Source organism: Sturnira hondurensis, unplaced genomic scaffold (assembly GCF_014824575.4).
Source record: "Sturnira hondurensis isolate 20B ecotype Veracruz unplaced genomic scaffold, ASM1482457v3 Scaffold0006413, whole genome shotgun sequence".
Classification (NCBI taxonomy): Eukaryota; Metazoa; Chordata; class Mammalia; order Chiroptera; family Phyllostomidae; genus Sturnira; species Sturnira hondurensis.
The window spans coordinates 29,384,083-29,406,051 of NW_028079044.1; the positions used below are offsets into that span (position 1 = coordinate 29,384,083).

The 21,969-nt window shown below is 51.0% G+C and overlaps 1 non-coding gene across 1 annotated transcript; it reads right to left on the reverse strand.

The window, feature by feature from the left end:
• Positions 1-282: 282 nt before the first annotated feature.
• On the reverse strand, positions 283-389 carry LOC118989063 (U6 spliceosomal RNA). The gene has a single exon (XR_005066943.1). It is a non-coding gene; the product is annotated as a U6 spliceosomal RNA (small nuclear RNA).
• Positions 390-21,969: the final 21,580 nt, after the last annotated feature.

Consider the following 21,969-nt stretch of genomic DNA (forward strand, 5'->3'; position numbering starts at 1 on the left):
TCGGGGTGCATAGGTTCTTTTGGATTGGTGTTCCAGGGTTCTTAGGATATACTCCTAGCAGTGGAATTGCTGGGTCAAAAGGCACGTCCATTTTTAGTTTTCTTAGAAAATTCCATACTGTTTTCCATAGTGGTTGCACCAGTCTGCAATCCCACCAACAGTGAACTAGAGTCCCCTTTTCCCCACAACCTCTCCAACACTTGTTGTTTGTTTCTTTGTTCATGGTAGCCATTCTGACTGGTGTTAAGTGGTATCTCATTGTGGTTTTGATTTGCATCTCAAAAATATATGGAACGCTTCACGAATTTGCGTGTCATCCTTGCGCAGGGGCCATGCTAATCTTCTCTGTATCGTTCCAATTTTAGTATATGTGCTGCCGAAGTGAGCACCTTTTATCACCTAATTTTAGTCCAATTGATAAATATATACAAAGCAGGTCCCGAGGTGATGAGGGAAGGGGGAGGCTTGGCATCACAGAGAATTGTGAAAGTCCCTGAACCCCAGAGGCTTGTGTTCAAATTAAGTAACCATCTAAAGTTTACGTAGGTCAGTAAGTAAATACAGCAGGTGCAAGAGGCTCACACCTGTTGTTGGAGCTGAACTGTTAAATAAGATTGGACTAAAGGATATTGTTATTAGTAACAATAACGATGACACCATTTTCTGAGCATCTATTATGTGCCAGGCAACAATGTTGTACACAAGGTACACTCCCCATCGAGATGAAAGACTGGCAGGCTCTGGGCAGTGCCAAGGTCACAGCGTGAGCAGTGAGTGACAGAGCCACCACCGGAGTCCCCATCCTGTGCTTATGATGCCCCCGATGATGTCAAGGCACAGGCTGCTGATGTGACTTACCCAGGCGTGAGTGCAAAACTTACTAATGAATAAAGCAAAATGGCATTATGAAATGAGTGGAGTCTGCGGACTGGGGTTTGACGCCTCCTGCAATTTCTACTCATGATCTTAGGGACCTTGTATAACAACTCTTTATGCCTCAGTTTCTTTATTTCTTCAATTTTCATAGTACCAGCCAACTCCTGTGATGTTGGATGGGAAGGGCCTTGATAACTCCCCTAGTTTGTGTAAGAAGCACCATGCAAACGGATGGCGTCTGTTTTAACTGCTGGTGAAGGAAGGCCTATCCTAACTACTGGGGACCTGAGAAATAATATTTCTAGGTGGTGGCATAAAACAACATCCGCTTTAACCTTCGTATCTTGCAAGCAGAGTCTGCATCTCGGTCCCCGGGCGGGAGGCTCCTTGGTTCCCTGGCGCCCTGTTCCGGCAGCAGCGGGCAGAGCGACGATGCGAACTCCCAGCAGCGGCCCTTTCCCAGAGCCCAGGAATGGACTGTTTCCTGCTACAGGGAGCATCATGTTCTTCGTTAAGTCACAAGGATCCACAAGGAGGTTTCCCCATAGAACAAAGCTCCCCCGTCTGTGGAAAGAGATGCACACAGAAATCTAAGACGTCCTGCTTGCTTGCCTCCCTTCCCTGCCAAAGGCCCCAGACCACTGCAGGAAGACTCATAAAGTGATTTGCTGGTGTGGCAGTCAGCAGCCCTGACACCCTCGGCCTCAATCCCCATGCCAGCATGGGCCCTGGAGGGCAGGGCTGGCATGATCCCCGAGTCCATTCCTCTCTGCTTAACTGGCCCATGGCTGTGGCTGAGCCCCAGAGGCTGCGGCGTTGTTGAGTTTCATAGAGTAAGGGTTCTGTCAAAGACTGCTGAAGGAATCTTCGCTGTCTCTCGGAAGACATAGTCAGAACCCCTGTGCCCCCGAGCCATGCTCTGCACAGCCTGGCAGCCCTGATCATGCCCCAGCAGAGAGAGCCATAGCTGGGCACCGAGAGCTTGCTCTGTACCTGGAGCTGGACTTGGTGCTTTTCCAATGCTCTCTCCCATCCTTCCAGGTAGCCACGGNCAAGGTACACTCCCCATCGAGATGAAAGACTGGCAGGCTCTGGGCAGTGCCAAGGTCACAGCGTGAGCAGTGAGTGACCGAGCCACCACCGGAGTCCCCATCCTGTGCTTATGATGCCCCCGATGAGGACGTCAAGGCACAGGCTGCTGATGCGACTTACCCAGGCGTGAGTGCAAAACTTACTAATGAATAAAGCAAAATGGCATAATGAAATGAGTGGAGTCTGCGGACCGGGGTTTGACCCCTCCTGCAATTTCCACTCATGATCTTAGGGACCTTGAATAACAACTCTTTATGCCTCAGTGTCTTTATTTCTTCAACCAACTCCTGTGATGTTGGATGGGAAGGGCCTTGATAACTCCCCTAGTTTGTGTAAGAAGCACCATGCAAACGGATGGCGTCTGTTTTAACTGCCGGTGAAGCAAGGCCTATCCTAACTACTGAGGACCTGAGAAATAATATTTCTAGGTGGTGGCATAAAACAGCATCCGCTTTAACCTTCGTATCTTGCAAGCAGAGTCTGCATCTCGGTCCCCGGGCGGGAGGCTCCTCGGTTCCCTGGCGCCCTGTTCCGGCAGCAGCGGGCAGAGCGACGATGCGAACTCCCAGCAGCGGCCCTTTCCCAGAGCCCAGGAATGGACTGTTTCCTCCTACAGGGAGCATCGTGTTCTTCGTTAAGTCACAAGGATCCACAAGGAGGTTTCCCCATAGAACAAAGCTCCCCCGTCTGTGGAAAGAGATGCACACAGAAATCTAAGACGTCCTGCTTGCTTGCCTCCCTTCCCTGCCAAAGGCCCCAGACCACTGCAGGAAGACTAATAAAGTGATTTGCTGGTGTGGCAGCCAGCAGCCCTGACACCCTCGGCCTCAATCCCCATGCCAGCACGGGCCCTGGAGGGCAAGGCTGGCATGACCCCCGCGTCCATTCCTCTCTGCTTAACTGGCCCATGGCTGTGGCTGAGCCCCAGAGGCTGCGGCGTTGTTGAGTTTCATAGAGTAAGGGTTCTGTCAAAGACTGCTGAAGGAATCTTCGCTGTCTCTCGGAAGACATAGTCAGAACCCCTGTGCCCCCGAGCCATGCTCTGCACAGCCTGGCAGCCCTGATCATGCCCCAGCAGAGAGAGCCATAGCTGGGCACCGAGAGCTTGCTCTGTACCTGGAGCTGGACTTGGTGCTTTTCCAATGCTCTCTCCCATCCTTCCAAGGTAGCCACGGGGAAGGCTCTGTCCTCGTCACACAAGTAAATGAATTCAGGCCCAACGAGCTGGGCAGCTCAACTGGACAGAGTCAGGATTCCAAGCCAGGCCTACTCCTTCTGCTGGGCTTTGTTCCGGCTCTGCAAGGCTGAGAGTGGGATTGGTTAGTGCCCCCAAGTGGCCTAGCACTGGGGGAGTCCAGTCCACATCTCCAATAGTGACTCTTGCTCTACGTCTGACCCTGGGTTTTACCAGCAGTATTGCATTAATTTCCGTAATGATCCAGTGATATTTGTACCAATGTTACCCCCTTTTAGGGAGCAAGGGCACTGGGAACTTCAGCACCTTCTCCACAGGCCACAGCTGGAAGGGTGGAACCAGGATTCAAAACAGGCCTCTCTGGGCACGAGGCCCCACCCCTGACCTCTGTGCTTCCACTACCTGTCACGCGGTTTCCCACCTTTCATCCTTGGAGCTCATCCATCCTGAACTGCCCCACAGGGCAGTCGAGAGAGAATCCATAGACAGACAGGAAAAGGGTAAGAGGTCTGGGGAAGGCCAGCTGGGGCCTGATCTCTGCCATCTGTCCCTGTCAGCTTGATGGGGATCCAGCGATGAGAGCATGTGCCAGGTACTCGGTTGGTGCACTTACGTTTATCGCACAGCTTACCTCTCAGAACAGCTTTGTTGAGTAGGTGCCATGATGCCCATTGTATAAATGAGGAATACCTAGGTAGGTGAACCTCCCACCGTCACAGCTAGTAAGCAGCAGAGGCCCGGTGGGGATCCTGGCGCAGACAGTTTGAGAAATGGTTCTTCCCCAAAAGACTACTTGTTGATTGACTTGACCGATGGCCCCACCTCCTTCTCCTGGGCACCTGCATTGTAAAGGACAATTGCTGCCTTTCTCAGTCCCGGGTAAGGTCTCACGAGCCCGTTGTGATGTTGGTTCATTAGAAGCATGCCAGGGGGTTCTTGCTCGTTCTGATGACAGAACGAAGCTGCTGTCTTCACCTCTTGGTGACAGGGCCACGGGCCTGGAGTAGCACCTACTGTCTCGCAGCCTCATCAGAAAAGCCAAAAGCAGCCAGCCCTGACGCCACTGAGCCACGACCAACGTGGGCAGCTATTGGTCACACACTTCTTGGCATGTGCACCAAACACACCCCTTTGTGTTTCAGCCTCTGTGAATCTGGTTTTCTGTCACTCGCAGCCCCGCACACCCTGGACAGATTCAGGTCCTCGCAGGTGAGACTGAAGTGGGGCCTGTGATCCCAAGGTCATGTTGCGCCTGTCGATTCATTAAGCACCGAGATACGAATTCATGCATTTACCAGGAACGCAGCTCTTGGGTGTGACTGTGAACCTCTTGGAATGACTACCCTCATGCAATAGGGTGTTTCCTTTCTCCAGACAAAAGTGTGTGAAGGGCAGACCGGTGGCAAGCCTAGAACATGAGCTAGCCTCCACGGGCTTTCAGCGAGGAAAGTTGTCAGGGCTGCGGTTCCCCTCTGAGACCCTGCTAGAGCCCGGTGGGCCCTGGTGGAGACCTCCCCAGGAAGGGCGGAGGGAGAGCAGACGTGAAAGTTGGCCACCTCAAGAGATAATTCTCAGCGAGTGCCAGGAAATGTGGGGATGCCCGTAATTCTGTGTGACGCCCGCCTTGCTCCCCCACTCTCTCCCCACCTGGGTGTATAATTGACAGTGCAACTCGGAGGCCACAAGTGCAGGCTTCAGATTGTTGGCTGCAAACCTCAGTTATGAATACAATTCCACTCACGAAACTCACTCTTCATAGGACACTGGATAAGTTAACGTAAGCTCTCTAAGCCTCTACTTCTTCATCTATAAAGTGGGCTAATGAGGCTGAATTCATAGTGTTGTCCATCCCAAGGCTTAAATTAGATGAGCTGTGTTATATGTATAACTCAGGCCCTGGCATATGGTGTATAACTGATAATGTGGGTTACCATTAGGGTATTCAGCAGGGGCACGTGGCTCTTTGTCTACGATGCTTCTCTTGACCTTTAACCTTTCGCACCCCTAGAAGGCCTCACTGCCTCCAACTGCACTGCTCTGCACAGGAAGCTGCAATATCGGCCGTTCTGCTCTTAGATTGTCATCTCCCCTTGAGGTCAGAGAACCAGGTGGCTGGGGATGCAAGGCAGCCAGGACCTTGGCCAGCATGCCAGTGAAGGTCCTGGCCAGCAGCCTGGACTTCGCCAGCCCCAACCTTTTGATACATAACAAGGCAAACGACCTGGGTCAGGTCAAGACAGGAGCAGGGATGCAAGAAGAGAGCCAGCCTACGAAACAGGAAGGGGGCAGCCAGCTTCCTTCTGAGGGCCCCTTTCAGCCTATGATTTGATATCAGTTTCACTCAGCGTGAGACAATGTGGGTCACCACCTCCCTTCCCACCCCAAGTCTTGGCCGCCCTCCTGTTAGTCAAGAGAACAAGCTATAAATCTCCCTGTGGACACGAGTGCTGGGCACATAACACACTCCTCTCTCTCCCCTGTTTCCAGAAAGGGTGGCTGGATCCTTCCCCTCACATTTATTTCTGCCATCAACGCGGTGCAGCAGAATTTCAACAAGACAGAAATAGAAGACAGAAAGGTTGGTCCTGTCAGAAGCTCTTAATATAATTATGAGAGTCCAACCTCTGCATGCATGCCCCACCCTAGGTATAATTAGTCTGTAAGATGTTGGGAACTGAACTGAGGGGGGCTGGGGGGAATGGGGGGGATGGGAAGGGACAGCAGGTCGAGGACACTGTGATTGGTGGGATGGCTGCTGCTTCTCTGCAGCGGGAGGCTGGATGCCGCAGCCCTGCGGGCTCCCTGGGAATTCTGCAGGTTCATCAAAGCCCCGCTTAGAGCCTGGATCGTCCCAGGCAACAATTAGTGGCTCTATAGTTTCAGCTGAGGCCTTATGGCTGCCCCCCTCTGTTGAAGGTGGCGGGAAGTTATGTGGAGAGGTGCCCTCATCACCCTCACACCCATAGGGTCTGTGGAAGGTGGCCAGGGACGTTTAGACCCTGCACCAGCCTGCGGGATTCATGGCCTCAGGAGCAAGCCCCTCAGGGGACATCTAGGTTGCCAGCAGGACAGCAGAGTCTTTCTCCCTTGAACATTTGCTTTGTGTTCAGTGTTTAATTTTGTCTCTGAAAGACAATCTGTGGAATGAAAACAGCAGTCCCCAAGGCCCATTGAGCTCTCTCTTCTCCAACTTAATTTCCATCCTAATGTTTCTACAGCTCCCACCGTGGCCCAAGCATTCATCGTTCCAATTCTGAGGCTCACCTCCCCAGGGGGTGTGGCTTTGTTAGGTTCTGTGCTGTTCTATTTTAGGGGCTGGGGCAGAATTAAAGTGCTCAGGTGTGGACGGAATGGGCCCTGGAGGGCGCTGGCTCCTTAGCCGTCCTTCCTTCCTGCCCACCTCCCCCTGCCCCGCCCCCCTGCCCCGCCCTTTGTGGNCCCCCCCCCCCCCCCCCCCCCCCCCCGGCCAAGGTGGGTTGCCCTGAAGCTCTACTGGCTGCCTCCTGGCTCAGCAGCATCCCTTCTCCAGCTAGTGGCCAAATGACAGGGACCTGTGCCCTGTACATGGAACAGACTCGAATGCATGAAAATTGCCCCTTCGTGATTCTGCCTCTGGCCTCTGCCAACAGCGGTGCTGACTGTAGCTTTAAGAGTCATCTCAGTTTAGCCTTTGAAAGCACTCTTGCCTTGGATTTGAGTCTCAGAACTGCCACTTCCTAGCCGAGTGACCTTGGGCAAGTTCTTTGACTGCTCTGTGCCTCGGTTTCTCATCTACAAAATTGGATACCAACAGTCCAGGACCATTACTAGCTCTAAATGAGTCAGCAGATATAAATTGCCTGGGAGAGTACTGGGCACAAAACTGCAGTTGGCCTCAGCAGGTGGTGGCTGTAATCATCATCACTGTTATCCCTCCCACCTGCGGAGCCGGCCTGGCTGCCGAGGCTGGAGCTGCAGTCCCCATCATGCCCAGCAGGGGCGCCCTGCATCTCAGCAGCACAGTGTGTGAAGAGGTTGGCTGTCAGTGTTGAGTCCCCCGGAAGCCAACTGCCTGGCACCCACGTATAGGATTTCGTTGGACAGTGGGTGCTTCTGTTCCTTCACAGGCTCTATCCTTATCCCTCCAACCTACCTGGCCTGCTGACCCCCGGAATATCACTTGTTTGAGGAGACCAGGCAGGCAGGGAGATCACGGGAATTCTGATTTTCACCCTCAGAAGGTTCAGTCACTGGGCAAAGGTCAATCGACTAGCGAGTGGCATTGCATGGGTTCACATCCACGTTGGCTTGACTCCCCAGGGCACACTGGCAGGGCAGCAGGGGCAACTCTTTGGCCAGGGGCTGCTTCGTGCCACCCCAGGCTGTGGAGTGGTGAGCCTGTGGATGAGTCCACCAACTAATCTCGGAAAACAGAGGTGAGGCTGTTTCATAACCTCCAAAGGCTGGAGGAAGTCCAGGGGGAAGAGAAGCTGGCCTACTTTAGAGGCTTCGGGGAAGGAAATTCCCAATTCCCGACCTTTCAGACATGGAATGAGCTGCCACCTTCAGGCCAAGCGTGGATGACAGAGCTTCTTCCTAAAATGCTCAGCCACCAGTTTAGCCCTTGAAGGACCCAACACCTCATAAAGCGTGCCCCTGTGCATGGCAAAGCCAGAACCTGTGCCCCGCTGACCGCCTCAGTGGTCCCGCTTCTGGGCATGAACGGATAAACCCTCTGTCCCCCCAAAATGACATCCCCACGCAGGAGAACACACAGCTGTCAGCCACCCCTCTGCATTTGCCTCATCTGCTTTGTGGCACAGGATCAGCTGCCTAGTTAGTGGTTCCTCCACAGTGTAGAAATGTGGACTCCAGGGCCGCAGGCTGCACTTGGCCTTGACAAGCTAGATGGTGTCTGGTGAACCCCAGGAATGTGGGTCTCCCAAAGGCTGGGCTTGGACCAGGGGGTGAGCAGACTTCCATGTGTGCACCCTGCCAACCCAGGGCCTTCTGCCAGGCATGCCCTCTGACTGCTGTGGTTCTCTCTCTGTTTCCGAAGCAGGTGTTTCGGGCTGCATTTCCCAAGATCAAGGGCACATCTACATTGTTCCCAGCAGTCCAGAAAGCCCCAGGTGATTAAAGAAGCTGCCAGAGTCTTTGACGTTGGTCCTTTTCCAGCCACAGTCTCCTTGGGTCCTGGCTTTTCCTGATGTCCCTGCCTGCCAGTCTCAGAGAAGGTCAAGGATCTGGGCCCTTACATCACACCTGTTCTGGAGCCTCCCCTGTCCCTGTGAGAGACCCATCTTCCCAGGCCCCTGCAGAAGGGGGAGGAGCGGTGAGGTGTTGGGGAGAGATCTTCACTTTGGGGCCAGATCTGGGCTCCGGAACCTGAGTGTGGTGAGGCCTCAAGTGAGGGACAGCTCTGCTCCTCCAGAGGCTCCCTGCACAGTAGGACAGCGGTGGCTCCATTAGCTGTCATTGGGTGGGCAAAGGAGACAGCAGGGAGCCCTGCAGCTCTCCCTGCTCTCCCTGCTCCTCGGGTGCTTGCTAGATGATTTACTATTAAGCCCACAACACCCAGGCAGCTAGGTGAGCACAGTGGCCGGCTGGGGGTGAGGCCCAGCAGGCTGGGCTTGTTTGAATCTGCAAAGGGGAAGGGAGCTGCCTTGAGCCCACTGAAAAAGGCACCCACTGAAAAAGACAGCAACAAAATCCAGAGCTCCCTCGAGTGGAAGAGAGAGGCACTGAAGGACATTCGGGACAGGCAGTGAAGAGGAAGTGGCAGAAGCCTCAAGAAGGATTTGCTTGTTTGGTCAATTTGGCCAAAGATGGCTCATCCGCAAGCAAGTGCAGACTCTGGAGTCTGCCCTCCACAGTTCTGCCCCCCCACCTTGCAGCCCACTCATGGTCCATCACCTCATGGCCTTGCTGTTTGTAGGGGCAGCTGATCCCCTGTGCTGACCCCTGAGGATGCAAACACACCTGGGTGCCTGGAGAATGGAGGGCAGGAAGATGTGGTCTCTTCAAGGCATCCTGTTGGTTCCGAGGACTGGGGCTCTGTGGGAAAATGGGGATGGGAGGCGAGAGCAGGCAAGACTTCCAGCTCGCTCACAAGGCTCCCGGGACACCTTGGAATCCCACCCAGGCCTCTCTGCTGGCTCAGCCCACAACCACGAAATAAGTGAGAAAATGGGCAGAGATGTGTGCGAGGGAAAGGCCAAGCTGTTGGGTGCATGGATTCATCCTCCTGGATCTAAGGAGGTCTGCCGGCTGGAAGAGAGGCCGGTCCCACAGAAGAGCCTGGTCCCTCAAGAATCTATGGGGCTGTAGGGCCTACGCTGCCTCCATCAGGGCCACCTACCGACAGAAGGAGAGGTCTCCAGGAACAGGATGCAGGAGCTGGGCAGGGCTGCAGTGGAGGCTAAGGCAGTTGCCTGCCTGGACTCCTTCCTGTCTCCGGGGCAGCCTCACAAGGAACCAGTGCCCCATCCCCTAATTCTGCCCCATGCAGAACATCACAAATAAAATCGCAGAAGAGGCATGTTGGAGCGTTTTCAGTGCTGCACATGTACACCAGGCAATCTCCCTGATCCCTGAACTCCACACCCCCCACCACGCCATTTGACTTAATTATTCATAACCACCATTAATAACTACAGATCCTCAAGGCAATGAATGGAGCCCCCGGGGCGGTGCAGANCAGGGCTGCAGTGGAGGCTAAGGCAGTTGCCTGCCTGGACTCCTTCCTGTCTCCGGGGCAGCCTCGCAAGGAACCAGTGCCCCATCCCCTAATTCTGCCCCATGCAGAACATCACAAATAAAATCGCAGAAGAGGCATGTTGGAGTGTTTTCAGTGCTGCACATGTACACCAGGCAATCTCCCTGATCCCTGAACTCCACACCCCCCACCACGCCATTTGACTTAATTATTCATAACCACCATTAATAACTACAGATCCTCAAGGCAATGAATGGAGCCCCCGGGGCGGTGCAGAAGTCCGGGAGCCGGCCTGGGCCGCCCGGCCAGATACAGTCCTGAGCGGTCAGGCGCCGCGTCCCCATCAGCACTCAAAGCGCAAGGCCCTCCCATCCGTCATTTCTGACCTTATCTTATCGATCCTTTAAATAGCAGGCAGTAACAATTTATTAGCAATTTTCCAGAGTCTCTGCCTTCTGGCTAGATTTTTTTTCCATCTTGAGAGCTGAAGTAATATTTCTTCTAAATCTGGTGCTTTCAGAGCACTAAGGGGCCACTCTGAGTGAGCCTACAGAGAAGGCCCCATATGGATCATGACATTCCTGTTTCTTTCCCCCTGCTTATTTGTGCCAGAAAAACCCAAATCGGTGGTTGCAAGTGAACAACTGTGTGTGTGTTGGGGGGACCTACAGAGACTGGATGAAAAACAAGTAATCTTGTATTTCCATCCTATATTGCAATCTTTATTTCACCCTTTCATTTCCTCTAACAGAACAAGCAAAGAGCCAGAGAAAAGCTGAGAGGCCCGCAGACAGAACTCGGGCGGGGGCGGGGGCGGGGGTGGGGAAGGCCCGGAGTTCCCCACAGCCCAGCCTCCCTGCACTGCCCTCCTGACTCAGGCTTCTGCTGCCTCATTGTTACCTACGGTCAAAAGCAGCAAAAGAGAAGCCACTTCTCAGTTCGATGGCTCATAAGTTGATTCACCGCCCTCTCCTCCTTGGAAATTAAGAACTGCGGCGAAGGCGCTGACCACACACGGACCGCACGGCCACTGCGCCCCGAGGGGCGCCTGCCTGGGGCTGGGAGGAGACGGTGGACAGTAAGGAGGGGCCCACGCAGCCCTTCTGGCTTCTCAGTCGCAGGCCCCAGCCAGGAAGCTGTTAGCTGCTGGGGTTGCGTAAATTCTAAGTGTTTGCTTGTTGGTGGCCCAAAGGAACAGAGGGGAAGATGAGGCCAGGGACAGTCAAAGGCCCAGAGCGGGGCTAACGCTTCAGGCTTTCAGGCCAGAGTTTCAGAGTCCTCTCTCTCTCTCTCTCTCTGCCACAGGTCAGCTTCCCAGAGGAGGGGCTCATGCCCCAGAAGGGCCCACTCTGTTGTCCATCGGTCCTCCACCCCTTGGTGCCTGGTGGCGGGTCCCAGAGTTGATGCTCACCAGCCACCAGCTCTGTCGTTCATTTTAACAAACGTTTATTTACAGCTGTCGTTTGTTTTAATTCCCAGGGGAGTAACAGACCTCACCGTGCCCAGAGAGAAACGGAGGGCTCCCGAAGGAGAAACTACTTGTCCAGGACCGCAGGAGCAGTGCCTGGCTTCAAGTGCAAGTCCACCTGCTTCTGTATTTACTTGCTTTCCCGATATTTGTATTAATAGTAAGTTATTGGCTTGCACCTTCATAGGACTATATTTATATAATCAACACAGAACTTTCATGTATTTGTATAATTGCATAATATATTAAATTATAATTTTGTAGTGAATGACTATTGTTATTGTTAAGGCTTTTATGTTATTTCAAAATTCAAAAGCTACCAAAGGAACGCAGTGAAAAGTCCCCCTCCTCAGCCTTTGTCCCTCAGTCATCCCGGCTGACTTATTCCTTGTGTAGCCCTTCAGACAGTGGGCTGGATAAAAACAATCTGCCTGTCTATTCTTTTTACGAAAATCGTGCATACAATACATGTCGTTCTGCCCCTCATTTTTATTTCCAATCAGTATTTCTTGGAGATTATTTCCTTTCAGCTTAGAGAGAGCCTCTTCCTTTCTATTTCTGGCTCCATGGTATGATGACACCGTGTTAAATTATGTTTTAATCTCAAGAGGCAAGTGCTTTTCCACTCTCTTGTTTTCTACATTTATTTTAAAAGTTCCATCGTCTATCTGGCTGAACTCTCCGTTGGTCTGGAGTGCATTTTCAGTGGTGGGGAGCGAGTTGGTTCTTGCTGGAGAGTGACCAGTGTGGGTGCCGGGCCCCAGGGCTGACCCTGTGTGACCCGCTGTCTGGCAGGGCCCCTGCCCAGCCTCTGTCTGCGCAGCCCCCCTCCATCCCCAGGCTGCTGGGCTTACCTGTGGTGCAGGCCGCTCAGCGCAGGTGGGGGCCTGGGTCTGCTACCTCTCTGTTGGTGATTCAACAGCACGGAGCACCCCTGTTTTCTGGCTCAATGAGATTTGAGACCGCAGGTCTGGGGAGTTTAGAGAAAAGATATTGGGCAGTGCTATGACTTTTGATGTCACACAGAGTCATACATTAGAAGATTTTTCAGTAATTGGGACCATGGCATAATAGAATTTTTTTAAAGTAGAATTTATTTTTTAGAGCAGTTTCAGGTTCACAGCAAAACTGAATGCAAAGCCCAGGGAGTCCACACACACCCCTTGTCTCACACGTGCACAGCCTCCCCTGCTGTACCCGCCCCCACCAAAGCCAAGAAGTCATTACGGTCAGTGAACCTACGTTCACACATTGCAGTCCCCTGATGGCTTATGTTATAAATCACTTTTGCCCTTGCACGCTCAGTGGGTTTGGACAGATGTATAATGACACGTATCCACCTTCCTAGAGCCGCAGAGAGCATCTCACTGCCCCTAAATCCTCAGTGTGCCACCCACTCGTCCGTCTCCCCCCCAACCCCGGCAACCGCTGATCTTTTGCTGTCTCCATAGTCTTGCCTTTTCCAGAGTGTCGTGTTGTTGGAATCATACAATATGTAGCCTTTTCAGATTGGCTTCTGTTACTTAGTCATATGCATTTAAAGTTCCTCCGTGTCTTTTCATGGCTTGACAGCTCATTTCTTTGGATGATAAATATTCCATTGTCTGGACTTATCATGGTTTATTTATCCATTCACCAACTGAAGGGCATCTTGGTTGCTTTCAGGTTGTGGTGATTATGAATAAAGCTGCTATAAATACCTGTACGCAGGTGTTTGTGGGGACATGTATTTTTCACTTCCTTTGGGTGAGCAGCAAGGAGTGTGATGGCCGGATCATATGGTAAGAGATGCTCAGTTTTGTAAGAAACTGCCAAACTGTTTTCCAATGTAGCTGTACCATTCTGCATCCCCCCTAGCAATGAATGAGACTTGGTATAATAACATTTTAAGCCTAGAAAGGACCCTAGAGGTCATCTGGTTTTACCCTGCTGTGTTGCAAATGAAAAACAGAAGCACAGAGCAGTTACGTGTCTTGCTTGAGAACACACAGCTTCACAGTTAGTGGCAGAGGTGTCTGTAATGACTAGAAAAATGATCGTGGTATTTCCTATGCTGTCTGCTAGACACAAAGCCAACGGGCAGCTGACATGGCTGAGGAAGTAAACACCAGACAGCCCCTTACAGTGAGCTCAGGGTATTCACAGTAATTTTACCAATGCCCACTGTAAGATATCATTCTAGTCAAATGCCGGTAAGGACAGTCTATATAGAATTTTAACAGATTCTGCTATTCGATGAAACAAAGAACATCGTGGTTCTCAATAAACGGTAACTTAATACAAACACCAAAAAAGATAAACAAGTGTGCAACCCTGCTGGGGAAGCTAAAACATGCCTCCATCCTGACAGCGATCTCTCTGTGCTAAAACCCTGGTCTTGCAATCTGAGTTCTCCCCCTGGCTGGGAATGCCTCAAAGTCAAAGATGGTGTCTTGTTCCTTCTACAGCACTGGGGACTTAGCTTAGCATTTGGCGCATCATTCGTTCTCAGTCAATATTTGTTGAGCCAATACTAGGAAATGTCAGATTACAGCTCGTTGTTCTTCCCAGAGTGCAGAGTGGCACCCTCTCATCGCACATTTCGCAGATCTCATCTTTTCATTTCCGTGTCCCTTTAGAAGGTGGGACTCCCACACAGTTGTGCTGCCTGCAGGTTAGACAGGTCACCAGACCACTAGTCACCGCTGGTGCTGGCTGGAGCCCAGCGGGCCTGCCGGGCACGAGGGCAATGAGACAGGAGAGAAAAGCAAGCCATGCAGGTCTCGAGAGCCCTGGGAAGGAGTTCGAACGGCGGTCTGTAGTCGTGGGGACCAGGCGTATTTGTTAGAAAGTGTGTTCTACTCAGGAACAGAATAAAAGCTCTGAAATAAATATTTCAGAGGGGGCACCACAAAAAAACCAGCATTATCACCTGGGGGGCGGGCCCCTTGTAGTGAGACTCCCCCTGCTGGGTGAGTGTTCCAGGAACCCATCTGGTCAGTGCACAGCTGGCGTTGTTGTGAGAGAATGCACTTGGCTGCAGTGAATTTTTTTTGAAGACTTTTTCAAAGCCTTTGCCCATTTCATGATGGGTGATTTACAAGTGCACCTGCCCACCCCATGCTGAGTGTTCAGCAATTTTTTGACCCAAAATGGCGTGACCCCTGTGCCCCACGCTCCCTATTCACTTGATCTTGCCCCAGGCAATGTTTCTTTTTCTCCCAGATGAATAAAGTCCTCAAAGGAAAAGGTTTTGCTGATGTGGAAGAGGTGAAACCGAAAACAGCAGAAGCACTAAAAATGCATCAAAATAGACAAATTCAAAAGCTCTTTTGAGCAGTGCAAAAAAAGTCTCGAAAAGTGTATAGCATCAAATGGAGAGTACTTTGAAGGTGACTGAAATTTAAACACATGAGAATAAATACACAGTTTTTAATAAATAAATTTTGTTTTGTTTGTGGGGTGGGGTGTCCCTCCTCATACATCTCGTGATTTTCTTACACGATGGAGCTGACATTTCCAATGAGAGAAATTATGGATTAAGTATTTAACAAATAATGTTGGGCCAACTGGTGAGCCATTTGTATAAAAAGCTATTGATCCTGTGACGGACGTATGGAATAATCCTACCCCCCATCCCCCACCCCCACCCCAAGAGGTCCTGTCCTGGAACTTGTAAATGCGTTCCTTTACAGAGCAAACAGGTGTGACCGGATTGGGAATTCTGACACTGGAAGCTTATCCCCCAGAAAGCAAGGAGCAGATGTTCCTCTAGAACCCCCAGGAAGAAAGACGGCCCAATTTTAACCCCATAGGACCCCTTTCCAACCTCTGACCTCCGGGCCTGGAAGACAATACATGGGTGTTGCTTTGAGCCACTAAGTTTGTGGCCGTTTGCTACAGCATCCGCAGGAAGCTAATATGGGTTCCTCGTTTAAAATGTATTAAATAAATATCAGATAGATTAAATATTTAAATGGGAACACCACACACAAACGAAACAAAGAAACTTCTGAAGAGAGCAGAAATTTGTAAGTATGGCATCAAAGACAAAGAGTGATAGCCTTTAAAAAAAAATCTATATAGACAAAATAGCCCTATAAGTCAAGTTAACATGGAAATTACAAACTGGAAAAATACTTAAAGGTATAAAATGGACAGAGAATTGTCTTTGAATGGTCAAGTTAAGGGTGATTTTCCACAACGAATGGGCATTACTGTTTTGTAAGGAAGGTGTGCCGTTTAACAGGAAGCAAGCCCATGGCGGTCATGGTGGCAGTCGTGTAGAAGTGTGGGTTAGCGACAGGTGCGGGCGCTTCACCAGAGAAGGGGCAGGGGTGGTGGAGGACCACACGAAAAGATGCTCCGCACCATTAGTCACTAGACGAATGCAAATTAAAGTGACAACGACACACCCCTGCACGCCTTTGTTTAGACTGGGTTAAATTAGAAAGACTGGTCGTACCCAGAGTTAGTGAGGACCTGAAGCCACTGAAACTCACACTCTGCTGGAGATGATGTAAAAACGGTGCAGCCACGTTGGCAAACTCTGACCATTTCTTAAAAGTTAGACATCCACCTACCGTGGGATGCAGCATTCCACTCTTCAGGTGTCTTCCGCAAAGAAGTAAAAGCACGTGCTCAGATGCAGAATTATATTAAAATGTTTATAGAAAGTTTATTTTTAATGTCCTCAGAATGGAAATAACCCCAATGTTCATCAACAGGTCTACGGATAAACAAACTGTAGTAGGTCAAACAACGAAATGCTGCTCAATGATGAAAAGAATGAACAAACATGGGTTTCATTAACCCATGAAACAAACATGGGTTAATCTCAAAATAATTACACTGCATTAAAAAAGCCAGACAAAAGGAAAAAAAGAGTATATAAGTCTATATGATACCATGTATGAAATTATAGAAAATACAAACTCAGCCGTAGTGGCAGAAGGTAGATGAGTGTCGGCGTGAAGATGGAGGGGAGGGAGGAATAGGTCACAATGATGCCTGTGGAAACTTCGGTGCTGGATATGGTCAGCATCTGGACTGTGGTGATGTTTTCACGAGTGTGCACCTATGTCAGATTGTTCATTTTAAATATGTGCAGTTCATTGTACGTCAGTTATACCTGAATAAAGTCGTATTTGAAAGTGACTTGAACTTGAAAAGATATGGGAGAAACTTCAGTGCATAGTCCAAAGTGGAAAAAGCTAATCTGAGAAGGCTGCATAGTCTATGACATTCTGGAAAAGGCAAGACTGTGGAAACACTGCAAATATCAGCGGCTGCCAAGGGCAGTGGGGAGGGAGGGATCATTTGGCAGAGCGCAGAGGATTTCGAGGGCAATGGAACTACGCTGTTTGGCTGAATATCCACAGTCATGCTGGACACAGGTCACACATTTGGCCAAACGGACAGCATGGATAGTGATTTGTGATGTAAATTATGGACTCTGAGTGACTACGTGTCAATGTAGGTTCATCAATTGTAGCAAATTTTCACCCTGGGGTGGGGCGTCAGCAGTAGGGGAGGTGGTGGGGACCCGGTCCACCTGAGAAATCTCTGTCTCTCCTGCTCGGTTATGCTGTGAGCCTAGAACTACTCTGAAAACTAAGGTTTGTTTTTACAAAGTGGCTTGAGTGATCGGGATATTCATTGTCTCTGAGAGGAGGTGTCCGGGGGCAGAGGAGATGGAGGATTTGTCCAGTGGCTACAGGGCCGCTGAGGCCCCAGGTGTTTCCCATATTTTTGCCCCTGCCTTCCCTCCTGCCGCAAAAATGATTGCAGCCCTTCTGGAAGTCACAGTGAGGCACAAGCATGTCTAGGAAACACGAACTTACTTCTTCCTCTGCATGTCTTTTTAAGAGGGCAGAAAACTTCCTCAAAGACTTTCCTGTTTCCCATTGGCTAGGGCTGAGTCACATACCCGTGGTCTGATTGCAAAGAAGCTGGGGAGAAGGAGGGGAGAGCATTTGCCTGGGCCAGACCCTGGCACTTCTAGGGTCCTGTACCTTTGCTCATGTCCCTCCTGCTTTCTCCAGCCAGTGACCTTGGCCTCATCCTCTCCCTCCTCTCTGGTTCTCCCTTACTCTACCCTCTACCCCTGAGAAGGTTCAGTGTTCACACATAGCTTTCTATACAGCTTCTTTGTTCCTGGGTCTTGACTCCCTTACATGTACATCTGTCTTAACAGCCAGACATGGGCTTTTGGAATCACACCCCTGTCAGCAGGGGAGCCCTGGGCTCTTGCAGAGGCCTGGTGCACAGTTATGCTTGAAAAGGAGGCTTAAACAGGAGTGCAAGCTGATGGAGCTACATGAGGTCCCAGAAAGGACAAAAAGGCAAAGGGTGGGGGCTGGGGGTGAGAAGCAGCATCAGTAGAGAATGGAGTGAGAAACACTGCAATACTTCACTGTTGACATGGCAGCAATGATCTGTAATTGTGAATGCTATAACTCAGAGGGTCTCAGAAAAACCGACCTGGGAATGTCACTCTGAAATTTAAAGGAGACACGTTCAGAGCAGAGATGGCACAACCGTGTGCCCTCAAGGGACTGATTGCTCGCATTGTTCCTTCAACCTGTGAATGAAATTCATTACCTTTAATAGGCTGTGCATAAAAGATTCCAACAGTGTTTAAGGGGTTAAAAGCTACTCAATAGGCACAATGACGGCACTGTCCAGGCCAGGCCTTGTGGCCTCAAAAACACCCTCACCCTATCTCAGTTCTCAGAGGGATTCTGGATGAATCACAGGTCTGCAGGGAGCCTCGAAACTCATCAAAAGTCCCTTCTGTGGGGACAGAGGTTCCTCATGGCGAGGGGGAGAGAGAGAGAGAGAGAGAGGTGACCCTGACCCAAGGATGACATGGTAAAGTTTTGGCACGGCTGACCACTTCAGGCAGAAGCCTAGCAACGCCCTGGCAGTTTGGGCCCCAGCTGTGGTCAGCTGGTGGCTGCCAGGCCCTGGCACTAGAATCGGGACGGCTCCTGCGTATCGGTCCCTCTCCACCACTGCTGCCCTGAAGCTTTTTATCTCACGAGTACAGACACTGAGTTCAGCCACTAATTGCGGACTTTCAAAGCCATTAAGGAACATTTAAGCTGAATCAGGTTAAAATTATCAGCTGAGGATAGCTTTTCCATTCTCCAAGTCCAGTGGAAGCCCAGGAAAGAAATCTTGCAGCAACAACGGAATCTTACCGGCCCCACAGGCATTCCAGCCCCTTAGCGTTAACCTTCGCCCACTTTTAGGAGGTGGCAAGGTCTAAACCCAGCTGGCCACTTTCTCTCACTCCGGAGCTTGGAGCTTTCAGAAGAAAAAAACCTCGCTCACTGCCCCACCGTGAGGGCCCCTGGGCGCTGGGCTTCCTTTCGCTGGTGCTGCTTCTATAGCCGCTCCCAGATTTGTTCCCTAGGGGCCACACAGCCTCTGTCTCCCCTTCCTTCTGTGTGAGTAGAAGCTTCTCCCCTCCCCAGGAGGGTGGAGACCGCCCTCAGCAGCTTCTCTCGTTGGCTCTTCACCCTGTCGCCCTCTGTGTCCCTTCTCCTTTGTGAGGGCGATATGCTTGATTTTCTGTTCTTCCAAAACCAAACCATTGCCTCTCTGCTATCGCCTCCTTTCTCTCCATCTCACCCCCAACACTACCAGAGTCACTGCTGGCTTGCCCTCCCCCTCCTAGGCTCTAGTTTACTCCCGGCCCCTCCAGGTGACCTAAACACCAGCATCTGGGACCATTTCCGGGGACTCATTCTTCTTGCCACCCTCACCATCCCCGGCCTGCCTCTGACTCTCCATTCCCTGACCGTCCTCTTTCTTGGAAGCCACGGCCACTGCATCTGGATTACCTAGTCAGGCATCCACACTGCAGTCTGGACCTTCTTTTTTGAATGAAAACACCTTGCTTCAATGGCTCTCCTTACTTTTAGGGCTAAAGTGGTCTCTTGGTGTGCAAGGCTGCTAGGGGTATGGCCCCAGCAGGTTTACCTGCATCATTTGTGATCCCTTGTCCCTAGCACCTGACAGTTCAATCACATCCAGACTTTTGCAACTGTCTCATTGTTCTCTGTACATTTGCAAGTGCTATTTCCTTCTTCTGGAATGTCTTCCTGTTTCACATCCACACCCCTCCCCCCACCTCACCCCCAGTCTAGGGGTTCTTCTCTGTCCCCTGGAAGCAGCTGTGCTTCTGGGCTTTCCCTGAAAGTGTCCTATGAGCTCAATGACTCAGCAGCCACCCCAACCTTTGGACTTGGACTGCTAGGGAGGGACCCAGTCACCCAGTAGACAATAAACCGCCACCTTCTCACTCTTAAGCTCTTCTCTCTTGTCACAGCCTCCCTCTGAAAATCCACGTGGTTTTGATACAGGGTGCAGCCAAGGGGGGTCCCAGAAAAGACTTGGAATGGTGTCCAGAACTCAAAGTGTACAGGAATATTGGAGGAAATATTAAGATGTCCTCACTTCCCCCCCAAGGTGTCAGTTGGGGGAAGGGACGAATGGAGCAGGGCCATTGAGAGCTGTTTTGCATAGCAACAGTTTTCCAGCTAACCTCCCGAATGGTCATTTAACATATCTATAACCTTTAACTGGTTTCATAGATATGTTAAATAGCTGTGGCCAAGTTTTGGGCCAGGGAGAAGTGAGTAGCTAACCAGGCTGGAACGGGAGCTGCTTCTCTGAGAGAGAGTGCCTGCTTGAGAGCCATGTGGCTTTAGCAGAGTGCGGACCCCCTCTTGGCCAGGTGAGGGGGAGAGCCACTGTTTTGGAAAGATGTAGACCCCTGTAGCCATTAGGAGGGAGAGCCATGCGGTTTCAGCAGAGTGAAGACCCCCTCTTGGCCAGGTGAAAGGGAAAACCACGCAGCTTTGCCAGAATGGAGATCCCTGCGGCCAGGTGAAGAAGAAAGACGCCCTTTTGGTGGAGTGCAGCTTTGGTAGAAGAGGCCCACGCGGCTTTGGGGCCCTCCCTTTGGCCGAGTGGCCTGGAAAGCGGGAGAGACTTTGACTGGAACTTGGCACAAAGAACTCTTGCCAGTGGAAGGTGCCGCATGACTTTGGATTAGTTGGAGATTCTGCCTAGACAGACGACACGGCCCACAGTGCCAGCAACCTGAAAAATGGACGTGTGTTCTTTTCCTGATTTACGGTACCCGGAGTTGGGACAGTGGGAGAAGGGAGCGCTGTGTGTGGGTGTGTGTGTGTAGGTGTATACCCTTAAAGACTTTAATATTTTAAGGAAGGCATTAGGCCTGAATAGCATTAAATAAACATTTTGTTTCCTTTTCACAAATCTCTGGCATTGAGAGATGTCTTTCCAATTGGCCGCGGACAGAAGAGCCTAATAGATATTAGTATACTGTCCTTGGGAGGGGCCCCTGTTTTCTGAAGCAGTTTTTGGCATCCCTCGGTGGGCCAAGTATTGCCCCCCCCCTCGGACCCTTGTTCGGTAACAAANCCGACCCTTGTTCGGTAACAGTTTCAGTTTCAACATGTAGCTCAGTCCAACAGGCTTTTGTCTGGCTAATCGCCAGCCGTCTTTACATCTCACATCTCCTAAGCTCAGGCCCGTGTTCCTGGCTGTCCACGGGATGGGTACTTCCAACCAGACTGGGAAGTACCCATCCAGGCTGGGTACTTCCCCCAGCCAGGCTGGGACCTGGCTTCTCCAGCCACATTCCCTAGTAAACTCCTTGCTCTTCACTGAAATCAGTAGACTTTGAGTGAAGAAGATTATCCTCTATAACGTGGGTGGATCAAACTCCTAAAAAGAAAAAGGACTGACGTCCCTCCAGGAAAAAGAACCTGCCTGCTACCCACCTTTGCACTCAAGCTGCAGTATCAACCCTCCTGTGGGTCTCCCGCCCGAGGGCCCACCCTGCAGATTCTGGAGCTTTCAGCCCCGCAAATGAGCAGAGTCAACCTTCTAAAACTAATCCCTAGACATACACATACACACACAGCTCTGGTTGTGTTTCTCTGGAGAACCCTGACCAATTCCCGTGCATCCTGCCTCTTAACCCAGCTCTCTGCCCCTGTGCTCACCCCCCTCCAGCCCAGCCAGTGGTGCCCACTGATTTTCTGTAATGGGAATTTGCTCGCAGAGATCGCTGGATCCCTATTGTTTACTGATTGACAGCTGTGTCTCCCAGACATCAGGTGTCTGTGTATCTTTCCCATGATGTCTGACAGCAGCTTTTAGGGTCCCATCTATAGAATTACTCATTTCATGTTTTTCTTTATATCAACTTTTTTCAGGGATATTTGCACTTTGTCAACAATGAGTGAGGTTTTAAGATAAAGGCTCTCACAGTTATATTATGGGTCTCCATCAAAAGGTATTTTGTGGACAGGTTCGAAGGTCTTCCCAGTTTCTGGAAACCACACGAGCTGGTCCTCTTGGCTTGGAAGTTCAGTTTCCAAGACGTAGCATCTCATGAGAGATCAGGTGGATCTGATCTGGCAGATTTTACTCTTGTCTTGGGTCACCCCTGCAGAGGTAGTTCCTTATGCAATCCACCTCTTCCTCTGTGGACGGGAGCGAGGGTTGTGATCGCGGTGATTGCCCCCTCACTGGGGGTGGGGAGCACGAGAGAGAAGAGGAAAGAGGAAGAGAGACCACTCAAGATTTCATCATTTACTCCTCCTGTTTGCAAATATC